This window comes from Pleurodeles waltl, chromosome 3_1, assembly GCF_031143425.1.
Source record: "Pleurodeles waltl isolate 20211129_DDA chromosome 3_1, aPleWal1.hap1.20221129, whole genome shotgun sequence".
In the NCBI taxonomy this organism is placed as follows: domain Eukaryota; kingdom Metazoa; phylum Chordata; class Amphibia; order Caudata; family Salamandridae; genus Pleurodeles; species Pleurodeles waltl.
In genome coordinates, this window is record NC_090440.1 from 1,985,389,217 (window position 1) to 1,985,405,578 (window position 16,362).

Below are 16,362 nucleotides of genomic sequence, written 5' to 3' on the forward strand. Positions count from 1 at the left end.
TGTATATTGAACAAAATATCTCTTGAACATAAACATTTAAACCTATCTATCGGCAAAATTTAAAAAGCAGAAGCTTATGCAGCCTAAGAAAAGTCTGTTTATATCCTGGAAGTGACTAAAGTAAGCACACCCCTGGTTATTAGGTTTGTGGTCTTTGTTTCTCAATGACTTGAGAATATGAACTAATTAGGTGTAAGAGAAATAAATCTAATTATGCACGCATATTCAACTTTAACTCCACATGCTTTATTTGAAGAGCAGCACCTTAAAAAATACCACTCAAAAAACTATAGAATAACAGGCACACATTTAAAAGTTTAGAAAGATGGATGTCATTAACCATTATTCTTTTTGAGGCCTTTTTAAAGGACACGAGATTTGGGTGGCTTACTGTTTAATTGGTTTGGAAACAGAAACTCTACAGAGGCGAGAAAAACAAGTGTGAATGTTCTTACAAAATCTGACGTGACACTACAAGGCTTCACAGTTTGCATTATTTTCTAGGTAGATTTCCTATAAGACATTACGATCACACCTTCATATTAGGCATACTGCATCTCTAATCTGTTCTTAGCCCTGCATCACTTGGAAACTCTACATCTGCACGACAATTCTAGTATTACTTGCAGGATGATGCAAGGTTTGCACTGAATCATTTTCTGTTCAGAGGGGGAAAATTAACAGGTGTGCTCTCTGATCTAACTAAGCGGAAATGATCAAAGACTTGGTCCCAAAGAGGCCATCAGTAAAACAAAGAGAATGTGGTGGATTACAGAAATCTAGATATTAAAATGTGTTGCAGTTTCATGATAGCTCCAATGTTCGAGAAGGAAGCTTCACAACTTGAGCCATAACAAACCTACATTTCCCACTTGATTTGGAACCAGTAGATGTATTTGGCCTGCTATCTTGCAGGTGAGATGAACTATATATACTAGATGGTGACAAATGCACGTACAACAGTTTGGGTATGAATTATTAATCCCTCCCTTCCCATGACATGCTACCATTTTAAATATCAGGGCCTGATTTATCACTGGATTGCGTCGCCATTGCCTCACGCACAGTGTCACCAGGGCAACACAATCCTTAAGTGAGATTTACCAAGCAACGGAAGGCCACCTTGCAGAGCTCTGCGTTGCCTGGTAAATCTGGAGCAACATAAAGGACCGCTGCCTTGAGTTTCTCTGCCCTGGAAAGGTGCCTCTAAGGTTTGTTTTTGTGCAGGTTATCTCTTCCTGCACAAAGCAATCCTGCCTGCAACACAGGCACACTTGCACCAAGACACAAAAGTGCCTGAACTGACGCCAGACTGCACTGCGTGTACCAGCGCAAGGAGAGAGCAGGAATGCGCCACATCTCGACAGATATGGTGCAATCCTTACCTCTCCATTTTACCCAGCGTTGCACTGTGTCAAATGTTGATAAATCTGGGCCTCTGTGTGGGAAGGGCTATAAAAAAGGGAATTCCTGTGGGAATCAGCTGCATTGTTTCCTTACTGGTAATTTCCTTGTTCTTAAGGGACTCTCGTGTGTTAGTTGGACTACCACAGTTGTCCACACATCTCAGAATGAGGACTTTTGTGTGATACCGTTGTGGATTTTTTAACTTTAGGAACATACTGGCTGATGCGCTATTCATGGGTATATGTAGCGTGACAGGAGTTATCCTCTTAGGTTTATAAATAAACACATTCACGTTGTTATTTTAATGCAAAAACATCTATATTGAGCATTCAATGTTAATTGTTTTGACAGAATGAATCTGCAACCACCCCCGTAACTGAACCCACCCTGTCAAAACCACAAAGGAAAGAAGCTGTGCATGCTAAAAATGCAATTTCCGGAAAAACTGTGGCAGATAACGAGTCGGAGAGAACAAATGAACTGTGAATGAAAAATATTCGAATTTGTGGTCACTTCGGAGGACTGTTCTGATCCAGGAAAATTACCCTGCAGAGACAGAGAAACACAAGAGACACTTATCAATCTTTCAGATTCCTGATTGAAGAGTTCAATTTCGCCACAGAGAAAACATGGGCCTTCTCCAACATAGCAGCAAGGTTTAGATATCAAATACAAGGTTTTAACTGTAGCCCACTTCACATACATAGTAAATAACCCCACGCTTGTTAGTCCTCACCTGTTACTACAGATATTCCTTCGCCTTCTCACCGCTATTTGAAAGTTATCCCTTGTTTTCCTATCTTACCCCATTCGCACTGCTACGTAAGTACCTATGATCAGGCTGAAAAAGAGGCTTCTTACGTTATTTTCTGTGCCTCTCTTAAGTCAGTCGAATCAATCTCTTAATCAATTCATCCGAAACGAAATATACAAGCATCAGGATAGATTGCATATGAATGCTTTAACAATGAGGTCTAGATTTATGGGGATTTGGCGCAGGGCATCGCATCAAGTGCCAGATTTACAAGGCCCTTGCACCTCCTTGCACCACATAAGCGGCATTTCTGATGCGGCATATTTACAAAGAGGGGCAATGCTAGCACTGCACCACTTTGTAACTTGTTGTGCCACATTATGCATGTGCCAGGCATAACGTATGCGAAGGGGGGGCGTTCCTACGCAGGGAGCCCGCAAAAAAATGGCACAGTGAAATCTACAAGATTTCACTGCGTCATTTTTTCTGTCATTTTTAACACCTGCACATTTTCAGGCGTTAAAGTGATGGGCCATAATAACCTATGGGCCTCCCTAGTGCTTTGCTGGACTAGCGCCATAATTAATGGAGCTAATTCAGCAAAGTACCACAATAGCATCCTAAATTCTGATGCTATTGTGCTAATGCACACCCTGGTGCACTGTATTGTAAATACAGCACTAACATGGTGATGTTAGGGGGACTAAAGGGCGGCGCAAGGAAAGTGGCCCATCAGGACTGATGAGCCACTTTCTTATAGATCTGGCCCCAAGTCTTTTTAGGCACTGCTCTGTGTCAAAGTGAAAGAGCAGTAATGGAACGTATCTGTTTCCTAGGAATGCGCCTATTTCCTATGGCGCATTCCTCTCCTTTCCCCCTACGCTGGTGCCATAGTGGCAGCCTAGTGCCAAACGCAGGCACCCTTGCACCATGTTGCAAGGGTGCTTACGTAGCAAGCAGAATTGTTTTTGTGCAAAAAGGTGCACCTTCCTGCATAAAAACAATCCTGGGAGGCATTTTCCTCTTTCTATGTGTGCTGCAAAATGCAGCACACATAGAAAGAGGACAAAACAAGGCAAAATAAAGATATTTCTCCATGTTGCGCCTCCCCTGGGAAGACGTAATGTTTTGATGCATTTCCAGGTTTACATGGCCTTTTAAATCTGGGGATGCGTCTGAAAACATAGGTGTTGCATGGGAACACCCACCGCAACGCCCATGGAACGCCTACATAATGCAGAGAAAGAAAACGCAGCGATTTGTGCTGCCTTGCCTTACTCCATATCTAAGAAGTGATTCAAAGCCAAGCAAAGTGGCTTTGAGTGGCCTCACAGATATGTTTGAAAGTTTGATGCAACAGCGGTGAAAGCCTCTCATAAATATGTCTCTGAGTGTGTAAATGTTGTTACTGAAATCCAAAACATTGTTAATTTCATAACATGAAAGGCTTGTGAGTGCTGTGTGCATAGGCATATGCACTCAGCACTAGTAATCTCATTTAAGTGTGCTCCCTGTGTCCTCAGACATTTTAAGGCATGGACTAATTGGGCTATGTCCCAGGGCCCCAGCCTTTCAGAGGAAGGCTGATAGAGCCAGCTTTGTTCTGCAGAGTCTTTCCCTAATGACCTTGAATAATTATTAAACAGATTGTTTTAAATGAATTTTTTTTTAAGTGTGTGATATTTCAGAGTCTGTTACACACATTTTGCAGAGAAATGTCCTTTTCATGCAACATCCATAAAAAACGTTTCTCTCAGATCAGAACGGGACCTCGCATATGAGAAATGGAAGGGGGTCACAGAGATATATTGCAGTAATATTACTGAGCCACTGCTAATTTACAATATTGAAAATGTACATCACTATCCCAGAATATTAGATGTAAACATTTAGGGGCATATTTAAGAGCCCCTAGCGTCATTGGAGCTCCACTTTTCATGATGTTCCGGTGGCGCTAAGCACTGCACCATATTTACAAGGAGGTGTAATACCACTTTTTTGTGATGTTACACCTTCTTGTAAATATGGGCCCCTCTGACTCAGTTTTCTGTGTCAGAGGGGTGTGAACTGGGTGTTACGGTGGGCGTTTCACCACAGCACCCATTGCTTTTGACGCTGCCTTAGATTTACAAGTTGTCGTGTCGTAAACCTGAGGCAGGTGTGGCATTAGCATGGCAAAACGAGCAGAAATGCTTTTATTACTCTTCATTTTTTGCTTTTTTGTATGTGCGCTGCATTCTACAGCAAACATAGAAGAAGCAAAATGCCATGAACAATTGTTTATGTGCAGGAATGTGATTTGTGGCACACATAGAAGTGCCAGATCGCCATTATAGATTGTTTATGTGCAGGAAGGGATACCTTCCTGCACATAAGCAATCTATCCCCTCAAGGCAGACACCCTTGCACTATTGTGCAAGGATGCCTGCGTTGGCGCTAGGCAGCTTAATTCAGCGCCAGTACAGGGGGAAACGCAGGGGTGCGCTGTGTTCCTCTAAATACAGAGCACCGCTACGTTTCCAAAGTGGCGCGGTGCTGCTATTTTTGGTGCAGCACCGCCCTGGGCCACTGTAACATAGGGGCATATTTACAAGAAAGTGGTGCATCATAAATGATGTGCCACATTTATTGCACCCCCCACGGGCACCTAACAACACCATGGTTGTGCTGTATTTACAATACGGTGCACCATGGCAGTGGTTAGCACAATAGCGTCAAGATTTTTGATGCTATTGTGGTGCTTTGCTATAATAGCGTCACAAAGTTTGACGCTAATGCAGCAAAGCACTGGGAGGCCCACTGAATATAAAGGGTGCGACATTTTAACAACTGCTCGGAGCATACATTTCACTGCTCCATTTTTTCAGGCTTCCCTGCGCTGAAACATCCTCTTGCATATATTATGCCTAACGCAGGCACATTTTGTGGCGCAAGAGGTCACAAAGTGGTGCAATGCAAGCATTGCACCACTTTGTAAATATGAGTGGCAGACAAGACACCTTAGTGCCACCTTAGCTCCAAAAAATGATGCTATTATGGCGCTAAGGTGGCACAAGGGGCTTGTAAATATGCCCCTAAGAATTTGGACAGTTGTGTCTGTGCATTGTTAGTGACCTGGTCAAAGAGGGCATGGAAGAGCTGAAACTGGATCATATATTCAAAACTGTTCCGAAACGGGACACCCAAAATACGTTTGGCCCGGGGCCCCCAAAATCGTTAAGATGTGCCTGCCCACACTCCAGTGCCATCTTAGGGATTTTGGGTCCCAGGTCAAGAGATATTTGGGGGACTTGGACCCATATTTATACTTCTTTTGCGCCAATTTTGTCTCATTTTTTTTTACGCAAACTTAACTCCATATTTATATTTTGATGTTAGACACGTCTAACGTCAAAATATAGGAGATGGCACCATTTTTTGGATGAGTGAACCTACCTTGCGTCAATGAGATGCAAGGTAGGTGTTCCCATCCAAAAAATTGTGCTATCCCCATAGCCCCATATTTATCCCCCGTGCTAAAATGATGCACGGGTGGGAGAAGGGGCTAAATAATGCTGCTAAGCTTGCTTAGCAACATTATTTAACGCCTGGGTTCAGATCAGGCATTAGGGGACCTGTGGACCCATTTCCATGGTTAAACACCAATGAATAGGTCCACAGGTGCCCTCCCCAAGCCCCAGGAACACCCCCACCCCCACCAGAGGGACCCCTTAGGATGGGGGAACCCCATCCCAGGTAAGTCAAGGTAAGTATTTTTTAAATATTTCTTTTGCCATCGGGGACCCTAACTTGGGGCCCCCTGCATGGCACAGAGTGCAATGGCCATGCCCAGAGGACACTTGCCCCCTGTGCTGGCCTTCGGGGTGGTGGGCATGACTCCTGTCTTTCCTAAGAAAGGAGTCATGTTTTTGGTAGTTGTGTGCCAGTAAATGGCGCTAGTCTGGTTAGAGGCATTTTCTTGCCTCCATCCTGGCTAGCGTCATTTTTTGGCGCACAACTCCCTCCTTCCCTACCGCCACCCCCACCTGGCTAGCGTCTTTTTTTAAGACGCTAGCCCAAGTTTAGCGCCGGCTTGGGACATTTTATTAATACGGTGCCCAGCTCAAGTTGTAAAATGATGCAAGCCGGCGCTATCCTTTTTGGTTCAAAACTGCGTTTGCGCAGTTTTGCAACAGAAACTATAAATATGGGCCTTAGTGCTTGGAATAATATTTGTATGTATGACTCGTTTTCAGCTAATTCCACCTGCCCCGATGACGAACAATATTTAATTACAGGTTAATCTATCAGAAATTGTGTTCACAAGAGCAAAAAGATGTGAAAGCTAAGACTGCCAGGTTCCAGCTTCCAAAAAGTACCAACAGAACATTTGAACATAGATTGATAAAGCCATCTTTCTGTGCTTGCATCAGATGTGTCGTGCAACAACACTGCCGGATAAATCTCTTCTCCGCCTGAATGATGCCGGCATGATATCCATATGATGGGCAGGATGGGATAGCCCGTTGGGATCGGACAGTTCTCCTCCCCCGTCCACTGAATTTTGGTTCACGTATTAAGGAAAGACATTGTCCGATAAGGCTCAATTGACTAGGAGCCTGTTTTTTCACACACTAAAAAATACACATGATCAGGGGCCCCCACCTTGGGAGGTAAGCCCTGTGATACCTGACAGAACTCTATTCTGCATGCAGATTGGTAGCTGATATAAAAAGTGATGGCCATAGACCGTTATGGTTTCCTTAGTTTAGCCCAGTCTGGCACAACATGATTGAGCGTTTTCACAGGCATTTAACTACTACAAGATAAGCCTCTGAGTCTCACTCTTTTTACTTTGTAGGTCGCACACAGATTTCCCGGGCTAGTAACATTTCACGTCATTTAAAAAAAAATACCAGAGGCCCTTCAGTTGGCTTTCATAACAAAAAAAGAGGGGGGACTGGGCACCTTTTGAAACGGAGGTAGATTTATTTCATTGGGGATATCTGCCAAAAAACATAAAGGGTAAACGACGTTCCATGCCCCCTTTTTTCCCATCTAAAAGTTTAGTATGAGCATTAGTTACAGGCTAGATTAGCATAGAGGGTGATAGTAGTGTTCCTGAACATACCCCCACCTGCATCTTCCTCTTCTACATTCCTTGCTCTCCAGCAAAGTAGGTTTTTGTACTTTCTCCCTAACAGTGTGTGACTACAAGGGGCTTTGTCCCTTTCCCAGAGCAGTGGCTGTTACCCCGATATCATAGGGTAAGGACTTTTAAGAATATTTTCTCTAGCACGCTGTGCGATAAGATGGCAGTGTATTTTTCAGATGCATTGAGTCTAGTAGAGCATCAGGAAGAGCTTCTAGCCTAAGTAATTTAGGGACGCATTCGTTAGTTTTTAACACCAGTATAAGCACCATTGTGTGCAGTGGTGTGCAATGTTTTTAGCACTAATAAAATCACTGTGGTTTGCAGTGTTTTCCACTTTGCATGTTCACCATATAGTTTCTCTGCATGCTGTGACATAATTTGTCTTCACAGCTCTTTATATGTTATCTGTCCCTATCAGGTATTTATGTGACGACCTGCCACTCAGGTAGGATCTGAGTGCAGGCCCCTGTTTTTGCAACCTTTTAATTAGGATAGATGCTAGGTGAATATCACATAACTAGGGATCCATAGCCCTGAAGAATGCCCCAGACCACTACAGGGTCTGATTGAGAGGCAGAAACATGTTGGCTGTTGTAATGACGGGTTGAGCCACTATACTCTTGCTGACCGTCGACCTATGCTTTTGAGCATACCAGCGGACACCCTTATCAAAATGAAATTACCGGTAGTTCATTAAGTATTTTTATTGATCCGGATCCCAGTATTATCCAGTAAGCTTTATCTAAGAACTCTCTCTGGTATGTACGACACAAGAAGTTGAGTCCATGCGAGTGGCACTGTCCCAACAGGGTGAGGGGAGGTGGTCTATGATGAAGCATGACACAATTAAGTGTGTGAGACCACTTCTTCCAATAAGGAAGAATTCCCCACATACCTATCAATACAATAGATTTTCTGAGAAACTATTATGGTGTTAGGGTCACAACCTGAATGAATGTGCCCACAACATATAAATCCTTCGCCCTCCACACCTTTTGTGTGTACTGTTTAGTTTTGGGAGGACGTGTGGAGGGGCATATATCTCTCATCTCTCCCTTCACGTGTTGCAACAACATTTGACATGGAATTTAGAGTATAAGGAGCATAAACCTCCCACTGTAGGACACACTAAGCATGACTTGGTGGATGTTTAGTGGACAGCCACATCATATTAAAATTGCACAAAGTGACAATGGCAAGTCCGGTGTCTTCGAACTTGGGGCCAGATTTACAAGAAAGTGGCGCATCAGCTTTGATGTGCCACTTTTCATGTGCCCCCCCACTGTACCCCGTAACAGCTCCATGTGTGTGCCATATTTACAATAAAGCGCACCATGGCATATGTTAGGATAATAGCGTCAAAATGTATAACACTATTGTGGTACTTTGCAGAATCAGCACCATAAATTGAGGTGCTAATCCTGCAAAGTTAAGGGAGGCCGATTGGCAGTAATGGGCACATAATTTTAAAGCCTGCTTCGAGCAGGCGTTACAAATGATGCTATAAATGGTTCAGTGAAATGATGTAAATTTCACTGCACCATTTTTACGGGTCTGGCACAGGCATAATGCTGTGCAAGGTGTTACAAAGTGGCGCAATGCAGGCATTGCACAACTTTGTAAATATGGCGAAGGAGAATAACTTCCTTAACGCCACATTAGCCAGTGTACGCTAAGAGGTGCTAGGGCCTTGTAAATCTGGCCCTTGGTCTAGACCTGCTTAATGTTTCTCCTGGGCCCAAGCAATTAACATCTTTTATGGCCTTGGGGTGCATACAAGAGCCGCAGGTCTTAACATCATGGTCCACCCCAAGCACTACATGCAAATTTCATGTGGGTCCGTAATGGACATTTGTCGATCAAAGTTCTTATACAGTTTAAATCCTGAAAGTTCAGGGGGTGACATAAAGAAACTGCACCCGTTGGCAATAGTTTGGGGGGAACTGAATCGACAATGTCAAGGATCTCCTGAGAGATGCAAGCTCAGGATTCAGGTTGATGGTGCAGAAAAAGGGGCCATCAATGCACCAACAGTGGCGCTTTATGGCTACAGTGATGTCATGAGGTCGAGGTTCCGGCACTGAAGCAGAGCCTATCGACTACTATCGGCCTGGAAAGCACTTGTACATTTTCCAGATTCAGTATAATGCCTGGGACATTCAAGAGGTGAGGAACCTGCAGGCTGAACCATTCATCACAAAGACAAACAATTTAAATCATAACAATGCACAGTCCCAAAAGATTGGCTCATCATAAAGTAAGAACTAAATTCAGATCCCATTTCAGCACAACAAAAAGAACCAGGGGGAATATATTCTGTAACCCTTCTGGAAACGCACAGGTACGGGAAACTTCAATATGATGTCTGATTTGGGGTACATTTCTAAACCTGTTTCTACTTTTCATGAGTATGCTTCATTGAGTTTTCCTCTTCAGACTGATATATTTGATAAGCTAACGAGATTCTGTTTTTCAGCTATCAGAGTTTTTAAATGTATTTGTCTATAGGCCTATCCGGTTCTTCGGTCTTATTTATTATTGTCATCTTCACTATAAAGTACTGCTATTGCTGTAAATATTTCCCGAAATCTCTTTAGTGTCCTCTGTTAAGCTCTTCTATCTCTGAGGCAGTGTTTGAGCATTTTTATGGATTTTGGCACACTAAGAAGTATCGTAATGTATCTTGCCCTCATTTAAATCCCTCCACCCAACTGCTGGAATTTCAACGTGATTAAAAACCATATCAATATGTGTCAATTAAAAAATGTGGTCCGAAGCAGTTTGTGAGTAGCTAAGCTTGCATGCTTTAGTTATTTTGTGTCTGCCTTGTTTTCTGAGGTTACCTTTACCTTAATGAGCTCCACCCAGACTTGGCTGAACTCCTACATATTTTTATTATTGACTCTTATGATTATTGCGACATCCCCTAATCTCTACCTAACCAAGTTCTATTCCCGGATTTTTCCACCAGGTAGACCCATCATTTCTGGCATTGGATCACCAACTGAACACATCTCAGAATATATTGATTCTTTCCTTCAGTCTTTAGTACACAACCTACCCTCATACATACAGGACACCAGGGATCTGTTATGTCAACTGGAAGATATTGAATGGACAAAGGAGTGTATGTTTGTTAGCTTTGATGTAAGTTCTCTATACACTTCCATTCCCCTTGAGATGGGTTTAGAGATGCTCTCGGCGACTCTCGCGGATCGCGATGCCACACTTTATGAACATACCCTTATGCTTCTTGACTTAACACGACTGGTGCTTGAGAACAATGTATTCCTACATGAAGGAAGCTGGTACCAACAGCGCCAGGGGGTAGCTATGGGAGCCAAATTTTCTCCGTCATATGCCAATCTCTATATGGGACAATTTGAGAAGCTACACCTTTGGTCTAGATGCCCTATTCACATCACCCAACGCATCCTATATTGGGGGAGATATATTGACGATATATTGGCTATCTGGACGGGCAGCAGCGAGGACCTTAGTGTACTCATAGACCACTTAAATTCTAATGAATTTAACCTAGTTTTTTACACATAAAGTGGATTGTGCTCAAATTGAGTTTCTGGACCTACTTTTGTATATCACTGATAACAAGATTTCTTCCAGACTGTACAGGACACCAACTGCATGTAACTCCATCCTACACGCACATAGCGCACATCCTTTATCACAAATAAAGGCTATCCCCTATGGGGAGATAATAAGAGTACGTCGCAATTGCAGTGATAAAGGGATTTTCAAACAGGAGCTTGAGAACTTGGCACAATGTTTCCGAGATAGGGGCTATACAGAAGATCTCATTTCTTTGGCGAGCAGACGCATATACTCCAAAGACCAGCACTCACTATTGATTAAAGGCTATAAAAAAGCTCGCACAGAGAGATCTAAGAAGAGGCCTGTTTCTTTTGTTACTCAATACAGCTCTGCCAGCAGGACAGTAGCACGTATTCTCAAAAAGCACTGGCACTTGTTACTCTTGGACTCTAGTTTGAAAGACTACATTGGTGGTTCGCCAGCTATTACACATAATAGGGGTTGTACCCTTAGGAATATTTTGTGCCCCAGGATTCTTGCTCCTCCCATACAGGCACATCCATCATCTTGGATTCCTGGCAAACCGAAGGGTTTTTTCAAATGCGGTTGTTGTGTGTCGTGTCAACTAGCCCTTAACAAAACTGTGTCCTTTTCTTATAACACAAAGAACATCTACCACATCAAAGAGCTCATGAATTGTAACACTAGTTATACGGTTTATTGTGTCATTTGTGCGTGTGGTTTGACTTACGTGGGCAGTACTATTCAGCAACTGAAGGAACGTATTCAGGAACATGTTAGAGCTATCAGGAATCACAACACAACTTATCCCCTTGCAGTTCATTTCAATTCACAACACAGGGAAAAAGATCTTCTCAACATAAGATTTCATGGCATAACTCAGGTGTCCAACTCACCCAGATGGGGGGACAGAACAAAAGACCTTCGTAAATGTGAGGCGAAATGGACCTTGAAACTTTGTGCAGTTGAACAGGGGCTGAACACTGACTGTGAATTACATGTTTTCCTTACATAACTCTTTTCCACTTGTAATGTCCTTTGTATTGCATCATTGTATAACACCTCATTCTCTTATTATTCTGTATTATTGAATGAACAGCTTTTTAGTTGACTCATTCCTATGGCCCTTACTGGTGGGTACGTGGCCCATGACACATTGGATATTCTACTATTGCCAATTATTATGTCTTTCTTCTGTTGACTACTGTACTTAAAATGATCCATACTGCATGTATCAACCATACTCTTTTTTGACTTACAGTCCCATGTGAAGTATGTCTTTTGAAATTGTATACACATTCACACTTGTAACATGTCATTTTATTAACAAAATCTCTTTTGTTTGCATCTGATTTAACCTCTACTTTTCACACTGTAACTATATCGTAACCTTCCTTTCACTGTCTGGGTCCTATACACTATTTTTAAATGTAAATTCTAACATGTGTTACCAGGTAGCCTTTATTTCTGGCCTATGATCACTGCTGACCACTGACCACATCATGGGTCTCTGATCCACTGGCATGACTCTCTCACCCTCCCCTTTACCCTTTTTATAACCTATTTTCTCTTTCGTCACTTCAACATGGCCGCTGTCTTGCCCCACTAGTTCAAGAACATATACATTACTTCAGCGCTTAGTCCTTTTAAAATTTTTATCGTCACCGACACACACGCCTATTTTGTGCCGCGCTCGTTTTGACTTGCACCTTCGCCTTTGGACCGACTGGACGACTTTTTCCGGCTCCGCACGTTGACGCGGTAAGATCTTTGTCCTGTTTGTTCCTTACCTACTCAACGCTACACATGGCACTCATCACTTAGAACTGTGATGTCATTTGCAACTAATAAAATGTAGATAGACTAGCATTTTAACGCGGACTCGGCATGCTTACCGATGCCGTGTGACCTTTTTTTACAAGCCTCGTCATTCTTAATGTTACTAGTCATGAAAGTGGCACAAGGGACAAATATTTCTCTCCGTGTGGCTTAGGTCGCATTTTATGGTTGCAGTGTGGGATCAATCTTTGCGTTTTAAAACTGAGAGGTTCTTCCCAATTGGAGCAATTATCATAACATTTAGCAGCGGTCACGCACTTCCCATTGCTCAACTTGTTTGCCCTGAGCATTTATTACCATTATTGGGCCGTTTCTGGACTAGTCCGGGTTTTCATCTGTTTTGGAAATTACTCGCTACTATTAGATTAACATTTTCATTTCTGCTCACCCAATGCTGGATACATTATTTCGCTTCCCTTCCCTTCTCACCTCCATGCAGGTTTTTGTGGTTGGAGGCTTATCAGGGCCTTTTCAGTCTTCACATGCACTACTGGAACTTCACGTACCTCAATGTTCTAGAGTTAGTACCATTGACAGACTTTTCCAGGTACTGTAGTACCAAGGATAAAAAAAATTCCACTTTTACTTATTTTTTAGACTTCATGGTGGCCAATTACTGCCAATTCTCAATTTTTATTTATTTTTCCAGATCTATATCTACTAGCCTAACTGCAGGCACTCCAACATTTCCTAGCTGGCCGGATGGTCTAGGTAAAATTGTGTTCTCAACTCTTTTATTTTCACCAATCTTCACTCTTCTGAAGCACGATCTAGCCCCTATATGGGCTCATATCACGAATCTGGAACACGTTCCCCACTTGCCAGCACTTGGACCATGGCTGTTCTGTATATGCTCTTAGGTTTTTTTCACTTGGGGTGTACTTTTACTTTCACAACAACCAGAGCCCTTTCTGATTGTTTACCGTGCCATGCCTACCCTCTTACTTCTCTGCTCACTTGGGTCGCACAATGCTTGCTACCTTCCTTTCTGTACGTAAACAATTGTTTACCGCTTTACTCAAACTGTATTTCGTTAAGTATGGGTATCGTCACATACAACTTTGTTTGTATCATTGTCTTGCAGCCTTGATGAAGTCACCTGAGTGACGAAACACGTGTTGGCTGTATTTTGAAGAACGCATTATCTGTATTGAGGCAAACTGTGCCTCCAATTAAAGACACCTTCTCCTACTGACTTGGGACACTTACGTATTCTTTCTCCAACTCCAACATCCTACCAGGGATACAAATCCTTATAATTTGATTGGACTATTCATCTGTGTGCTGTGGTCGCATTGTGTTCAAGTTCCATTTTCTAAACCCTAGATGACTGAAAGGTATAGGTAACAGAAGTGCACCTTCTTACTTTAGTAAAGTCACTCTTTCTGAGTTTAAGAAGTCGAGGAATTCTTGAGACTGCTCTAGATATCATTAGATAGCTTTAATGGTTTTCTTGGCATAGGGATTATTTTCACAGGAAGGTGAAGCGAGGACCTTAGAGTATGGTGTGTGCTCAGGTTTGACACTGCATGGTGATCTGCAAGGGGAAATCCATTATCTGCGTTTTGATGTTACATATGTTTTTCATAGTCACAAGGGTAGGTGGAGATATTGACAGTTAAAATGCTGTTAGTTATTATCAAGCATCACCAAGCAAAACATATCCTTGAAGACAATGGCCTCACTGTCGAGATGTGTCTGAACATCAAACAAGAACACAAAAAGGATGCCGAAGGTTAGCACGTAGATTTTCCCTCAGGGGGTCCTAACTGGTGACTGCAACACTCAGTTTCTTGGCTAATTCTATACCTTCCTCCCTCATATTTCTTACCTCTTAGCTCTACAGTTTGAGGATCTGTGCACATCTCTTTCTAAAGAGTCAAGCCTGAGAGGCAGTGCCCTATTTTACAGTGCAAGACCCAACCTCTCTTTCTCTAAGAGTACCACAGAACATTCTCTTCACTAGTTTCTTTGCACTATGTGCATCATGATTTTCAGAAAATTCAAAGAAAAAGTTACTTATATTTGGTAATGCTCTTTCTAGTACATACTCTATCGACCTGCATATACTGTAACTTTTGAATATCCCCAGCACCACTGTGGATATGGAAGCTCTTCATTAGCTCCCCCATGCTGGTAGGGGATGCGGCTGCATTTCAGCGATGCATCAGCATCCTTGTGACATCCCTGGAGATATAAAGCACCCCAGACGGTGTGCTGATGTCAGTTTTCATCAATTTTTACATGCCCTTCAGGTAAAATGAGACTGGTATCAGGAAGACTGGTGCAGTACTTCTGAATATTTTGGGGCCACATCAAGAGGACATGTGGAATAACTAGCCAAGCAGGAGGGTGGGTAGGTGAGGAATCTGCAGGTAGATAAGTATCCAGCAGAGCGACTGGTAAGTAAATCTTTCTTCTGATGGATACTTCTACCTTAATAATCTCCACCTTTCCCAAAGCTGTCCTTAACTAGAAGGGTGGGGTAATCGTTGGTTATATAGAAAAATCCTGAACAACCGAGCTTGTGAAGTGGCCTTCCCGCCTCACTTCTGAGTCCAAACAGTAATGTTTCACCAAAGTATGGACAGAAGCCCGGTGCTACCCTGTATCGCCACTCTGCTCGCCAATAAAAAAGAAGAGCTCTTAGCTCTGGTGGAATATGCTTGAATAACGTCTGGTGTCTCTTTGTGCACCTGCACAGGATAATCTATCTTGATAAGGTCCTTTTCAGGACTGTTTTGCTTTCATTCCCTCCCATATCCCATGAAGAGCTGTTCACCCATTCTGAACTTGCATGTTCTGTCCATGTACAGGTTAACCAATATCTTAGGGTCAAGGTGATTAAATTTCTCTTCCTCCTCCTTTGGGTGTGGAGAAGGAAAGAAGGTTGGCAGGGTGATGGATTGGTTCTTAATACCAACTTGTAGGGAAAGAAGGAAGTGAAACTAGGTTTGACATTCAAGGCTTGCAACTGGCTAACATGGCTGGCTGATGATGTAACAATCAGAAAAACAGTTTTCAATGTGTACAAACATAAAGGATAACTGTGCAATGGTTTGAAAGGTGAGCAGATAAGGGGCATAAGAATTAAATTAATGTCCCACTGAGGCATTATATAGTGAGAATGGGGGAAACTTGCTGTAGGTCCCTTCAACTACCTCATAACAATTGAAGACTTAAAACAGGAATTGTTGATCAGGTAAGCAGAGCAAAACAAAAAAGGCAGATAGGTAGCCCTGTAATGTGCCCACTATACACGCTTGCTGTGCTAGGAAGAGGGCCAAATGTAGCATGTCTGATAAGGAATCGTGAAGAGGGTCTAGCGAGTTATCCACACACCATTTGGTGAACTTAATTCATCTGCTTAAATACACCATCTTTGTGGAGTGCCTATGGGCAAATAATATTATAACTGTCACTTCAGGGGGCAAGAAAAAGGAACTCAGGTTGAGATGTTCAATTTCCAGGCACATAGGTATAGGTTCTGGAGGCTGAAGTGAAGAATCTGCCCCTGCGATTGTAAGAGGCGGTCTAACCTGTGAGCAAGATGGAGTGGGAGTTGAGGGTACAGGGAGAGATTAATGGTGTTTGTATACCACAACCTTTGTGTTCAACAGTGTTGCATAGCTTTTCCTTGAGGGTGGCTTAACAC

The 16,362-nt window shown here is 42.7% G+C and overlaps 1 long non-coding RNA gene across 1 annotated transcript in view; it reads right to left on the reverse strand.

Moving 5' to 3' along the window:
* Positions 1 to 226: 226 nt before the first annotated feature.
* Positions 227 to 16,362, reverse strand: part of LOC138285893 (uncharacterized) — a 285,097-nt gene continuing 268,961 nt past the window's right edge. The window contains exon 4 of the long non-coding RNA XR_011201657.1: positions 227 to 1,953. This is a non-coding gene — a long non-coding RNA (uncharacterized lncRNA). The remainder of the gene's footprint in view (positions 1,954 to 16,362) is intronic.